General features: G+C 48.1%; 1 protein-coding gene across 11 annotated transcripts in view; it reads right to left on the minus strand.

Moving 5' to 3' along the window:
* The window catches only part of PAK3 (p21 (RAC1) activated kinase 3), a 429164-nt gene that overhangs the window by 119877 nt on the left and 296613 nt on the right, over positions 1-12674 (minus strand). For 3 of the 11 annotated variants that reach the window (XM_027535201.1, XM_027535199.1, XM_027535200.1), the window contains exons 1-4: positions 9974-10240; positions 8973-9038; positions 8745-8854; positions 3048-3146 (exon numbers count right to left, since the gene is read on the minus strand). The exons of 1 other annotated variant lie outside the window; for it this stretch is intronic. The gene's annotated coding sequence lies outside the window, so the exon portion shown is untranslated. Of the gene's footprint in view, positions 1-3047; positions 3147-4549; positions 4649-8744; positions 8855-8972; positions 9039-9973; positions 10243-12674 lie in introns of those variants that run through there. 7 more of the 11 variants (XM_027535190.1, XM_027535191.1, XM_027535192.1 and 4 more) reach the window with 7 other exon arrangements.

Consider the following 12674-nt stretch of genomic DNA (forward strand, 5'->3'; position numbering starts at 1 on the left):
ATGCACGCCTCACCTTCATCTCCCCTTGGGAGGGAAATGAAGTGGCAAGTTAAGCCATAAACTTGGAAAAGACAAACAAACCATCTAAATTCTAACCTCTCTGGAAAGGACTGGCTAAGGTTCTGCCCATTAGAGATGATTTCTGCAAAAGGAATCTATGGCAAAAGGATGTAAAACTTGATCTAGGATTTGAGTTGCTTCTTTTTAATCCTAGACATAAATCTCCTTACTTTCTGCTAGAAAGATCCAGTCCCATTGGCACCTGCCTAAGAGCAACTCTCTTCCTTTTAGCTGAGGCTGAGAAGAGAACAATGGCAAATGGGGGGGGGGTGACAGTTGTGATCATGAACACAACTGAGTGTGCCACAATGTGTATGTATGTGTGCATGTGAAGTAAGAAAGTGTGTCAATGTGGTAAAAATCAGTCTATGTGTATACATAAGAGTTTGGGAAAGTTTTACATGGGTGTGTACATTAGAGTGTGGGTCACTATTTAGCACTATTGTGAATCTGTCAAAATGAGTGTTGCCATGTGTAAGTGTGATTACATGCAAATGTGACTGAGTTACAGTGATTGTGTCAGCACTGAGTACATGAGTGGAAGAGAATGCAATCCAGAGTGTACAAAAACAAGAGTTTAAATAGGTGAGATTGTGTTTATGGTGTGAGCATGTATAAATGTGAACATATGAGCATGTATACACATGTGTGTGTCCCGGTGAGTTATGAGACGTGTAAACGTGTAACTGTAAGGAGGAAAAGTGATGACAGTGCAAATGTGTCACAGTATATGAAACTGAGTGTGTGTATGGACTACATGAGAAACAGGCAGAGGAATGTCAACCTGTATCCGTACACAAAGTGTGTGTGATTGTGTAGTTATTTGGGAGTTAAGGGTGACTATATCATCTGTGTGGATGTGAGTCTGTAGGTATGACTGGGAGTGTAAGAAAGTAAGAAGGAACATCAATGGGTGAGTGTATGAGAACGTGAGCATGGGTGTGTGTCAGTATGGAAAGGTGAATATGACTATGGGGACTTCCCTGGCGGCCCAGTGGTTAGGACTCTATGCTTCCACTGCAGGGGGCACTGGTTTGGTCCCTGCTCGGAGACTTAAGATGTCATGTGGTGGGCCAAAAATTAAAAAAACAAAGTTAAAATACAGTGCATCAAATATATTAAATTAAAAATAAAATAAATAAATGTATGTATCAGTGCATGGCAGTAGGAATGTACCAGTACATAGTGTGTCTGGAAATATGACCATGTATGAGGGTGAGGGCTTAAGGGTGATCATTGCTATAAATGTGTCCGGTGTGAACAGTTAGTGTGAGCCAGGGAGGTAAATATGATCACGTCAATGTACAAGAGTGTGTGAGTGTGCATGTTTTGTGTGTGCATGCACATGTGTCTATGTGAACAGTGGAGGGCTCCAAAATAAGATGCTGAGAGACACTTCAGGAAGTGTCTCCCCTGCCCCAAATCACAATATATGTTGAGTTACATGCACGTGCCTTAGCTGCTCTCAACCTCTATCTTCTCATGGGTAAGAGAGATGATAAAAATACCTACCTTGTGCTCGTATCACTTTTATAATCAGAAACAAAAACAGCAACTATCAGAAAAAAAAAAAAAATACCTACCTTGCAGAGTTACTGTAGGATCAAACGGTCTCATGCAAATAAAAACGCCTAGCATAATGCTGGCAACAGTAGGTACTCAATAAATGTAAGTTATTATTGTGGCTGTCATTGAACACCCAGGAGAGACCCAGGGGCTTGCCTCTTGTTTTAGCCAGTTCTAGTTACCTTCTGTTGCTCCAGCTCTATAGAGGATCCCCTGCCAGGGCATCTCTGGAAAGCTGAATGCATCGGTATCGACAAGGCTGTAATTTCACACCTTCAATTTCATGGCCAAAAGTCTGGAGCTTCCCTCTCCATGAGAAGGCATCACAGAAACACCTGCCACTGAGTTGCAGTTCTCCTTTGTCCTGGAGGCCCAGGACAGGCTCAGTGTGAAAGAGAACTGCACTGCATATTCCTTGTTTCTTATTTGAGTTTGTTTGTTTTTCCCATGGGGTATTTTCTTTCTCTTTTGCTTGTCTGGTTTTGCCTTGGGCAATATGAGAGACATCTCTGCAACTGACAAAGAGACAGAAGACCAGACAGAGAGAGGGACAGTAAGATACAAACAGACAGCTAGACTGTAGCATATAGCAACAGAAGGCCAGATGGAGGAGACGAAAGAGGAAGAAGCTGTCATGGCCACCTGAGAGGAAAAGACACAGGTAGATGATCAGAGAGGCAAGCCAAGAAATCTGAAAGAAGTGGACAGGAAGAGAGAGAGGCTCAAATGGAAAAGCTGGTAGGGAACTGTCAGACACTTGAGTGAGACTAGGGAACTGTGAAATTTGGTCACTACTCCTGAAGAGCTTCAGTCTAGTTTACCTGCCAAGAGGAATATGCTAGAAACCATGCAAGACTTAGTTAAGGCAGCAGAGCAACAAGGGCTACACTACATGCTATGGACTCAGCGTTGTTGCAGAGTTGGGGAAGGACACACGCCCTGGCTGGGTGGGAAGACAGAGGGAAGGTTCTGGAAAGTTTAAGTTAAGCCTTCCAGACCCCGAAACTGGGATGGCCAGGATAAGGGTACGCTTTGAATAGGAAGGTAACATGAAGGTTATGGGGCGGTAGAAATAACAGGAAAGAATTGGTGAATTTGTCGCACGTGGCCGAAATGCCACTTCAGTATCAGGAAAGCAAGAGGAAAGGAAATGACAGCTTGATGGGATGCGTGCCTGTTCTATACTAAAGCTCCTAGATGGCGCTTGACATTTGCAAAGGACTTGACAATGACTGTTAGCTTATTTTTCTACTCCAGGATGTAGGTCAAAGCTGTCATTTTCATATCAGAGATGGGAAACCAAGGGCAGTGGTATAAGTCCCCAGAAAGTAGGGTCTTTGATGGCAGGAGCTCTGGTGGAAAGGTGGCATTTACCTGAATTCGGAGATCCCTAACTTCCTGCCCTGGAATCCATGACTCACCTCACACCACCACTGCTGCAGGACCTCCGATGGGCTCAGGGCTGGGAACAGCAGCTGTCACAGGGTGCAAGGACTCAGCTGCTCTCTCTTGGGGGCAACCTGCCAAGAAAAGCATTGTGGGGGAGTGGGAACCTCTTTCCCCACCTGCTCCTGCTCCATCTCCCCCAAACATCACACACACACACACACACACACACTACAGAAAATCCTTTAAGAAGGCAGAGAGTCAGAGTCAAGAAGTATAAAAAAGCCCCTGTACATCAGAGTCCAGACAGGGCACTGAACTGGGAGTTTCAAGTTGAGAATGGCTATCATTTCACCACTCTGAATCTACTTGCTAGTGAGTGGACCACCCTCAGCAGCTTGCGTAAGTGCTGAGAGCGCTCAGTCAAATATGACAGATGTGAAATATTTGCATATTGACAGGAGATGGTATCATCCAGTGGACAGGAGGAAGCCATGAGATGATGGCAAATGCAGGTTTGGCTCTGGTGATACCTGAGCTGCCTCAAGACCCAGCTGTTCAGCTTATTTCATCCTTAACCTCCAAGTCTCCACCATCATTTCCATTTCCTTCTCAAAAATGTCCCTCACTGAGTTGGTGAGCAGAGCACTTTGAGGTTCCCTAACTTTCTATCATCTCAGAGCTGCTGAGGGCCTCAGCCTCTAATCCTATTTGGAACTTTCCTCTAATCTCTGCCACAGGGATGTCTTCCCTAGTCTTCTCCAGATTTCTTTGGGTGAATACATCCAGAGCTTTTTAGGAGGTCACAATTTATCCTAGCTTCCCCCAAGAAGTTTCCATGCCCAACCACAAAGAAGACAGGGTCCGTTTAACCCCTCCCTTTCCTCACAGTCACTTGAGCCTCTCAAGGAGGAGACTGATATTTCCTTGACAGGACCCCAAGCTCTGCAATCCTTCTCCTTCCTTCCCTGCCCGCCTCTTCTCCACAGTCTTTGTCCTCAAAGAAGAGCAGCACCTATGGGCTAACTTCCAACGGGGTCAGATCCAAGCTAGCACACGCAGAGGGTCCTAATCTGAACACATGGATGGATGGATGGATGGATGGGTATTTTAAAGGTAGAGACAGTAAAATTGAAGCCCCGGGGAGCCAGGAAAAGCCCCATCATTCCCAATTCCCCCCTTCTAGAATAAAAAGACCAAGCCATCCCCCAGGAATGCCAGTTGCTGCTGGCAAGCCTCCCAAGCACGTCTGTCCCCTGGGGGCCCTAGCATTCCCTGGGCCCGTCCCACATGCACACTCCAGGCAGTCTTTCCAAATCCAACCCACTGCGCTGCTGAGCCGTATGCTGCCCCTCCCCCCCTGCATGAGACCATCCTACAAGGGCATGGGGTGGGGGCGAAGGAGAGAGGGCTGCCAAAGCTCCTGAGAGGGCTCAAAAAGAAGGGCCGCAGTAAGTCCCCTGCCCATCCCCTAGTGGGGAGGCACACTAGAGGACCTGGAGGAGGGCAGGGGGCAAGTGCACCAGCCAGTACTAACCAAGCAGCTCCAGGTTTGTGTGCCGGATCAAGAGCTTTCCTTAGGCAGACCTCCACTTCCCTTCAGCCGCTTGTTAACTCCAGGGCAGCCTGCTTTGAGCTGACTGCACAGCTGGAGCCAATGCAGGAGCAACAGCAACAGTAGGACACAGAGCTCCACCTAGTGGTCACACTCCTCCCACCCGTCTGGAGGTTAGTGTTGGAAGTCGGGAGTGGAGGTGTCCTGTGTGTGAGCACAAATGGGGTCAGGTATGTCTGAACTGCATCCAGTACCACTTCATATTTGTGTGCCTCTACCATGTCCTCTGTGTGTGTGTGTGTGTGTGTGTGTGTGTGTGTGTAGTTGTGTTTATATCGTATTGCATATGCATATCAGGTCAGTACCATATTATATATGTGCCCTGGGCCTGTACTGTGTTGCATGTGTATTCCATCTATTCTGTGCTGTGGGGTGCCTGGGTCTAATCTATATTGTGTATCATATGTCTATGCCACATTGTGTGTATCTTCTTGTGTGTTTATACTGCTTGTGTGTGCACCTGTGGCTCAGCCTCCTACTGGAGGCAGAGGTAGAGATCAGTGGAGCCCCCGTGTGCCTACCAACACCCCAGCCTTGCTGCCATCTTCCTGCCACCATCTGTCGGGGGATTAGGGTTGACACCTCTTTGGTGGGGGAGGGAATCTGTGAACAACCACTCTCTCTACTACAGAGCGCCCCCTCCCCATGGTAGGTGCCTGGTCCAGCACTGAAAATATCTGGGAATGTTCCAGAACCTTTTTCAGGCCCAAAGAAGGAAATTGGGCACTGGGGGTGGGATGGCTTCCTCTCTTAACTCCCAACCCCAGATGGGCCTGCAGGAAGCTGCAGCCGCCTAAGTTTCTTCTCGGGGCTGTTGGAAGTATTGGACCCCTTCTCCACAGGGAGTAGTTGCAGAGCAGGTTAAACACTGACACCCCAGGTATAAGGGGAGCTCTGTCAAAGGCATTCCCATTGAGGTCACTAGAGGGCGCAATTGTGCTGATTGTTAGGGGCAATGTCTTAAAAGTATAGAAATTCAAAAAGTCCACCTGGCTCAAAGAGAGAGCAGGATGGAGGAAGACAGAAGGAAAAAGATACAGACCCTAAGCCAGGCCCTTCCTTCACCTTCACCCCAAGAGTCAGAGCGACTATTGGGTATCTGTCTCCACCCCAGGGTATAAGATCTGGGTGAAATTCCCCATAGCGCGTTTTAGGGGCTTGGTTGAAGTGAAAAGTAAAAAGTGTTAGTCGCTCAGTTGTGTCCAGCTCTTTGCAACCCCATAGACTGTAGCCCACCAGGCTCCTCTGTCCATGGAATTCTTCAGGCAAAAATATTGGAGTAAGTAGCCATTTCCTTCTCCAGGGGATCTTACTGACCCAGGATCAGACACAGTCTCCTGCATTGCAGGCATGTTCTTTACCATCTGAGCCATCAGGGTCTTGGTTATAGGGGGAGATTCTACACGTGGGCATCTCCCCCCATCCGACCCCCTTCCCATTCATTTTAAATAAAAGTAAGGCCACACTGCTGAGAGAGATGAAATGTGTGTAGTGGTTGTGGACTTGTTTTGTACTGTCTTCCTCTAAATTAGAGGAATGCCCAAAAGTATGATTTAAAAGGGGTAAATTGAGGGGAAGGGCCTCTCCTTGAGCGAAATTTTTTTCATTACCAGGAACAAATGGACCCACTTCCTAAAATGTTACTACCATCTTAGGAACCACCTAATTCACCCCGGTCATTTGAAAGACAAGGAAACTTGAGGCCCAGAGAAGGGGAAGAAACTCTCAGACCAGAACACTGACTTTTGGACTCCCATGGTTGGTTCCACTCCAGCTGTTTTTCCCTTTAAAACTTCCTTCTTCGGACTTTCCTGGTGGTCTAGTGGTTATGACTTCACCTTCCAGTGCAGGGGCACAAGTTCAATCCCTGGTCGGGAAATTAAGATCCCCCATGCCACATGCCACGGACAGAAGACAAAACAACTACCAAAAAAACCCTTCCTTCTCCAAATCCAGGACCCTCCCCACCTCAGGGCAAAACCCTGGCCTCCATCTCCACTGTGTGGTCTCCAAGATTGTCCTATATCACTTCAGTGATCAGGCACCCAGGCCTTATCTTGGTTTCTATTCCCCACCAGAAACCTGTTCCTCTCTTTCCAGCCTTCGAGCTCTACTTCCTTCATTAAGCTTCCTGCCAGCACAGCCAGCTGTGGCTCTGCCATCTTGCCCTTCCTCACATCCCCCTGGGTGCCGTGCAGATTGCCCAAACCTGCAGATAACTGACCAACTGTACAAACCAGACACGGATCCATTGCACTGATTAACATTTCCAATTAAACTCCGGGTTAGGCTATATTAGTGACTCCAGTAATCACCGTGGAAAGTGAAAAGTCCCTCAGTCGTGTGTGACTCTGCAATCCCATGGACTATACAGTCCATGGAATTCTCCAGCCCAGAATACAGGGGTGGTTAGCCATTACCTTCTTCAGGGGATCTTCCCAACCCAGGGATCAAACCCAAGTCTCCCGCATTGCAGGCGGATTCTTTACCAGCTGAGCCACAAGGGAAGTCCATGGAGGTAAATGCAAATACCTTCACAAGCAGGCGGGGCATGAGAGGAAGCAACACATTCTGAGAGGAAGTGGAAACAGACTGCTAGACCCGAAGGTTCATCTGGTACCCCTAAAGCAGATTTGAAATATATGCCAGCCTGTCACTTGTTCGGAGGCTCAGGCTTCACACCTGAAATGGAGGACTCGGGTCCTGGTGCCTGAAGTCTTGCCCTTGCCCGCCCCCTGCTGGAGAAGCCGAGTAGTGCCTAGTGCCGCGCTGGCAGCCGAGTTCCGCGCCCCTCTCCCCTCCAACCCCGGTCCCCGTAGAGGCAACCGCCTGGCCTCCAGCAGGTGGTGAGGTTGGGGGGAACAACAGGGGAGCTTAAGCTGAACTCTAGATGCCTCAGCAGCTTCACTTACCTTCTAGGGCAGTGGTTTTCGCCATCCCTGGCCTGCACATGGGCCCTTGGGAAGGAGGACTTTCTTTTTGAGCATGGACGGATACATACCCCCATCCCCCAAGCAGGGCCCCAGGCCCAGCCCTGGCCCACCCCATGTACAATCAGTCAACCTACCGTCTAGGCCAGGTTAGAAGCTCCCTCAGTCCCTTCTGAGGCCCTGGCCCTCCACTCCCTTCTCCTTACCCAGGAGGAAGAGCCAGTTGTAGAGAGTACCCTGCTCATCATCAAACTTCTTCCCTCGACCGACCAAAGCTACCGGCTCCTGAAGGCAGCTTACCTGAGTAGGAATGCTACTGATTCCCCAGCTATGCAGAAATTGTCCCCCTAAGTCTGGGCTAAGCCACAGGTGCCTCAGCAGCAAAATTTCCTCTAGTTCACCAAGGAAATCAGGGCCTTTGGGCTCCTGGGAAAACGCTGCCTTTTTCTTCTTTCTCTCTGTGGTTTTATTCCTACCTACTCCACTGACCTTACCCACCTACTCTATCTGATTTCTAGACCTGATTTGGTTTTTTTTTTTTTTTTTTGCCTTGGCTACCCACTTTGACTTCACAGTAGCTCAGCCTCTGACCTTGTAATAACAGTCTCTGATGGGAGTAGCACCTCCCAAGCCCTGCAGTTATTCCTCAATTCCCTCTCTCCTCACATCTGTCTGCTCCCCTCCCCTCAAAGACCTCAGCAAGCTGGCTTGCTCTATACTCCATTTCCGCCTCCAACTCTCAAAATCTGCTACCTGTGGGAATGGTCAGCTAGTCAGCTACTTGGAACGTCCTTAGGATGTTGTGGCCCCATGCCTGTACCCCTATCACAGGCGAACCCCCTTTTTCTGTTAGGTCTCTCCTACAAGGCCCACTCTCCTGCCTGGAGGCTTGGAGGGCCTGCTCCTTGACATCCCAAGGTCCTCCTGCCCTCGAGATCTCGCAGCTGTCAGCTTTTACCCGCGTTGTCCCAGTCTCTGGCTATTTTGCCTCTTTCATGGGGGAGGAGGGTATGATATCTGTATCAAGAAACAGAGGCTGACATGACTCTATACAAACCTGGGCCTGTTAATCGTCTATTACCATATTAAGCCCCTTTGCCCAAAGGTGTCTTGAGAGGCCTCAAGAACCAAATTGCAGACCTGCCCAATTATAACTTTGCAGATGGCCCAGTGAAAACCGCACTGACCTTTATACCTCGGTCATCCCAGAACAGGGCCACAGTGTTGTCACCAACAGGAATGGACCTCCTTCTGTTCCAACACCTCAGACAGCCATACAGTTGGCCTGGATTTGAGTCTGCAAAACCATGGGGGGAGCAAGACTAACATGGCTAAAGGCTTCCCTGCTGAAAACCAGTTCTTAAAAATAGCACTGCAGCCGCCCCCTTCATACTTCCCAAAGCCAAGCCACTCACCCTTCTCTCCTTGGCTTCTACAGACCACAGCCCAGAACCCTCAAGTCCAGAGTCTGGCACTAGATTCTGGAAGGTGGGACCAAAAAACAAAACAAAACAAAACAAGTGGGGCCTCTGGCTCCCTCCCTTCAGGCACCGCCCTCCCTCAGCTCCCCCACCCCACCCCTCCACCACCACCTGGGGACGGAGAGCCTGCCAGAACAAGAATCAGAAAGGCCCAAGTTCCCCCCTCCCAAAGTATGGCAGGTATCTTGGCAAAGCCAGTTCGCAAACTGAGGGCAAGGGCCCGGCAAGCTGAGGGGGACTGGGAACGGGGGCAGTGGACCTGGTGACCCTGCTCCCCAGACAAAGACAGAAGCCAACTGAGGGACCCTGGGCTTTCTAGGGACATTATTGCATCATTCTAGTCACCACAGGAGAAGAAAGGAGGTCTGCTCTGATTGTCCTCCTCCACCCCACCAAAAAAGGGGAGGGGGATGAAGAAAAAGAAAGGGGGAGAGGCATCCATTTAAGAAAATCGTCACTTTTTCTCTGTGCTTCTGTCTGGCTGTTCCTCCTCCCCCGGACTTGCCGGGCCGCGGCCACACCCCCTCCCCTTTTGGGGGCGGCGGCGGGGGGGAGCGCTGCTCCAGTGTCTGGGGAGGGAGGCGGGAAGATGGTATAAGACCTACACCCTGACGTAGCTCTGGGGGCTGATTTTGCCTCAAGCGGCCCAGGCCCCAGCAAGCGAGTCTAGGACTTGACCCAGCGAAGGGGCCCTGGTCATCCGGGAATGGCCCCGACACACCCACTTGTCCGCGATCTCGAGCCGGGATCGTGCACGGTGCGCGCCGGGTGTCAGGGCTCCGGGGGAGGCAACGTAGGGGACTCGAGGCCAGGGCTCCGCGACAGTGGGAGGAGGGTCCGAGCGGGTAGAAAATCGGCCCGGCCGCCTAAAAGCAGAGCCCAGCTGCCACCCCCTTCCCCAGAGCGAGCCGGGTACCATCCATCGTGGGATTTACCTGCCACTGGTCCAGCCACCCCGTCCAGACCTTGCCTCTCCCTCTGAGCGCTGGGGTTGGCTGGCGGGGCTGGGGCGCTGCAGCCCCGCGGCCGCAGCCGCAGCTCGGGCTCGGCCCGCTCCCCACCCCCCTCCCCCGGCTCTCCTCCCGCTCCTGCACACTCGTTCCGGGCAGGGGAAAGCTGGAGCCCCCCGCACGAGACCCCAGACTGTCCGCTGCCCACAGCTGCCTGTCCGCGGTCGAGCCCTGCTCGGCAACCGCTCCCTCGCCCTGCTCCGCTATGACGTCACCCGGGCTCTGCACCGCGCGGAGGCCAATCAGAGAGGGAGCAGAAAACTAAAATCACCCTGAGTGGGCTACTGGGGACCAATCTTTTGTTTCCAGGCAGGAAGCGCCTGGGAGGGAAAAAAAAAAAAAAAATGAAGGGGAGGGAACAGGGAGAGGGAAAGGAAAAGGAGATGGAAACTTCTACACTGTCAGGGTTGTCTAGACAGAGGTGGGGCCGTAGAGAAAGAGGTGCACCTGACGGTGGGAGAGGAGGGGCGTTATTGAGTATAGCTTCTTCAACTGCCCCCCGCAGGAAGACTGGGATTTCAGGTACATTTTCAGGGAGGAAGTCTGTGCAGCTACACAATCACTCTTTACTGGGGGGAAATGCTTTGGATTTGGGACACCACCTGTCAGGCAAGCAGGTCACACTGATGGGAGTCTCCTGAATCCACAGTAACCTGAGAGGCAGATATGGTAGTGGGTGCAAAGAGATGACAATCTAGATAGGAAAAACACCCTTCTACACATGAAACACACATTAAAAAAAATCATTATACAAAAAGAGAACTATTAATCCACTTCAAATATATAGGTGTACATGTGCTGTGCTGTGCTAAGTCGCTTCAGTTGTGTTGCACTCTTTGAGACCCCAAGAACTGGAATCCCGTGTGTGTGTGTGTGTGTGTGTGTGTGTGTGTGTGTGTGTGTGTGATTATACTAACAATCGTTAAGATGTGGCTGTCTCTGTCCATCCTTTCACTGAAACACTTCATGGCATTGCTTGTCTTTAAGAAAAAGTTCAAAATTTTACCAATGTCAGAAGCCTTCTAAAATCTAACTTCAAATACCATGTTTTGTTACTCCAAAATCTATCTTCTCTAGATTATGTACATTAGATTATGTCAATTAGAGTAATTTAGCTAGGTTTTGTAAATTAGAGTAAATCCCAGCAATAAGCTAGTAAGCTGTTATCAAAAATGACCAAAAGTGCAAAATAATAAGTACATTCAAATTATAATGATGCAAAATATACCAGCAAAAAACAAAATCAGAGATGAACATAAAATGATTATAGTTGGGTTAAAGAAGTAGAATTATGGGTGATTTTTCCTCTTCACTTTCAAACTTCTTTTTATAAAGATGTGTGTCTTCACATACTTAAATGGTCAAGATGGGTCTGACCCTCCCCAGTGCACTTTTATCCAATTTTCTCAACATTTACGTAACATCCAGCAATTATTTCAGCATGAAGTCAACAAAAGAAGCTTCAAAGTCAAGAATGAACTAATATATCTGCAAGGGTCCTTTTAGGAAGAGTCACACACCAGGCCCCTAGACTCACCAGAGACAACATCTGAGGAACCTGGAGACTGGGATGACTCTTTGGACTAATTCATTTTATTTTATTTTATTGGTGGGTATCAACTTCCTTTTACTTTTAATTGGAGGATAATTGCTTTACAATGTTAGGTTGGTTTCTGCCAAACATCAACATGAATCAGCCATAGGTATACACATGTCCCCCCCCCTCTTAAACCTCCCTCCCACCTCCCACCCCATGGACTAATTCCTTTTAAATTGTGATGATACTGGGAATTGAAAAGAGAATAACATTGACCCTTCAAGTCTATGACAGAGCAGGAAAGAAGGAGGCAAAGACTAATTAAACCACATACTCCTCAACTTTAAGGATCACTTTGCATTTTACTTTTTATTTTTCTTAATTAAAAAATATATTTATGCATACATGAGTATTACATGAATTTTGCAGAGCTGGCATTTATATATAGATCTGAATACAAAGCCCATGCTTTTTCTAATATGATGTGTGGTATTACTGATTTTGTTAAAATATATATTGGCTTCAAAAAAAAAATCTGAGTATATCAGCTTGATTTTCTTTAATCGGGCATTTTTAAATAGCTTTTGTTTTCAGCGTGGTTATTGTCTTCTAATGCAAAAACTCCCATTACCCTCCTCCTGAAATCCTTGATTAATAGGTTTAAATCAGGATGGTTCTGCTTCCAATGATCTCACAGATATCTTTTTAATTAACTTTGGGGTTAAAAAAGAGGAGCCCATCACATTGATTTTGGTTTTTACATCATGGTAAAAGTAATCTAAATATCACTGATATAAATGAATGTCATTTACTAAATGCTACATCTCTGATTTGTAAAATGCACTTCTTTGGGTTATTTTAAATAATAAGAACACATTTAAATAATAAAAAGATATAACTGGATTTTCCTGGCTAATGATTTAACTTGGGTCTTCTAGGCTATTGATTTAAACTGTAATTAAAAGGTACTTGATTTCACCCTAATCCTCCCATATTCCTCAGCTATAACTCAGAGCTATTTATGCCATCACCACACATGGTTATTTAAATGTTTCATGCATGTGTTTCTTCTCTCTCTGGTGATGACAG

The sequence above is a fragment of the Bos indicus x Bos taurus genome, chromosome X (genome assembly GCF_003369695.1).
Source record: "Bos indicus x Bos taurus breed Angus x Brahman F1 hybrid chromosome X, Bos_hybrid_MaternalHap_v2.0, whole genome shotgun sequence".
Lineage (NCBI taxonomy): Eukaryota > Metazoa > Chordata > Mammalia > Artiodactyla > Bovidae > Bos > Bos indicus x Bos taurus.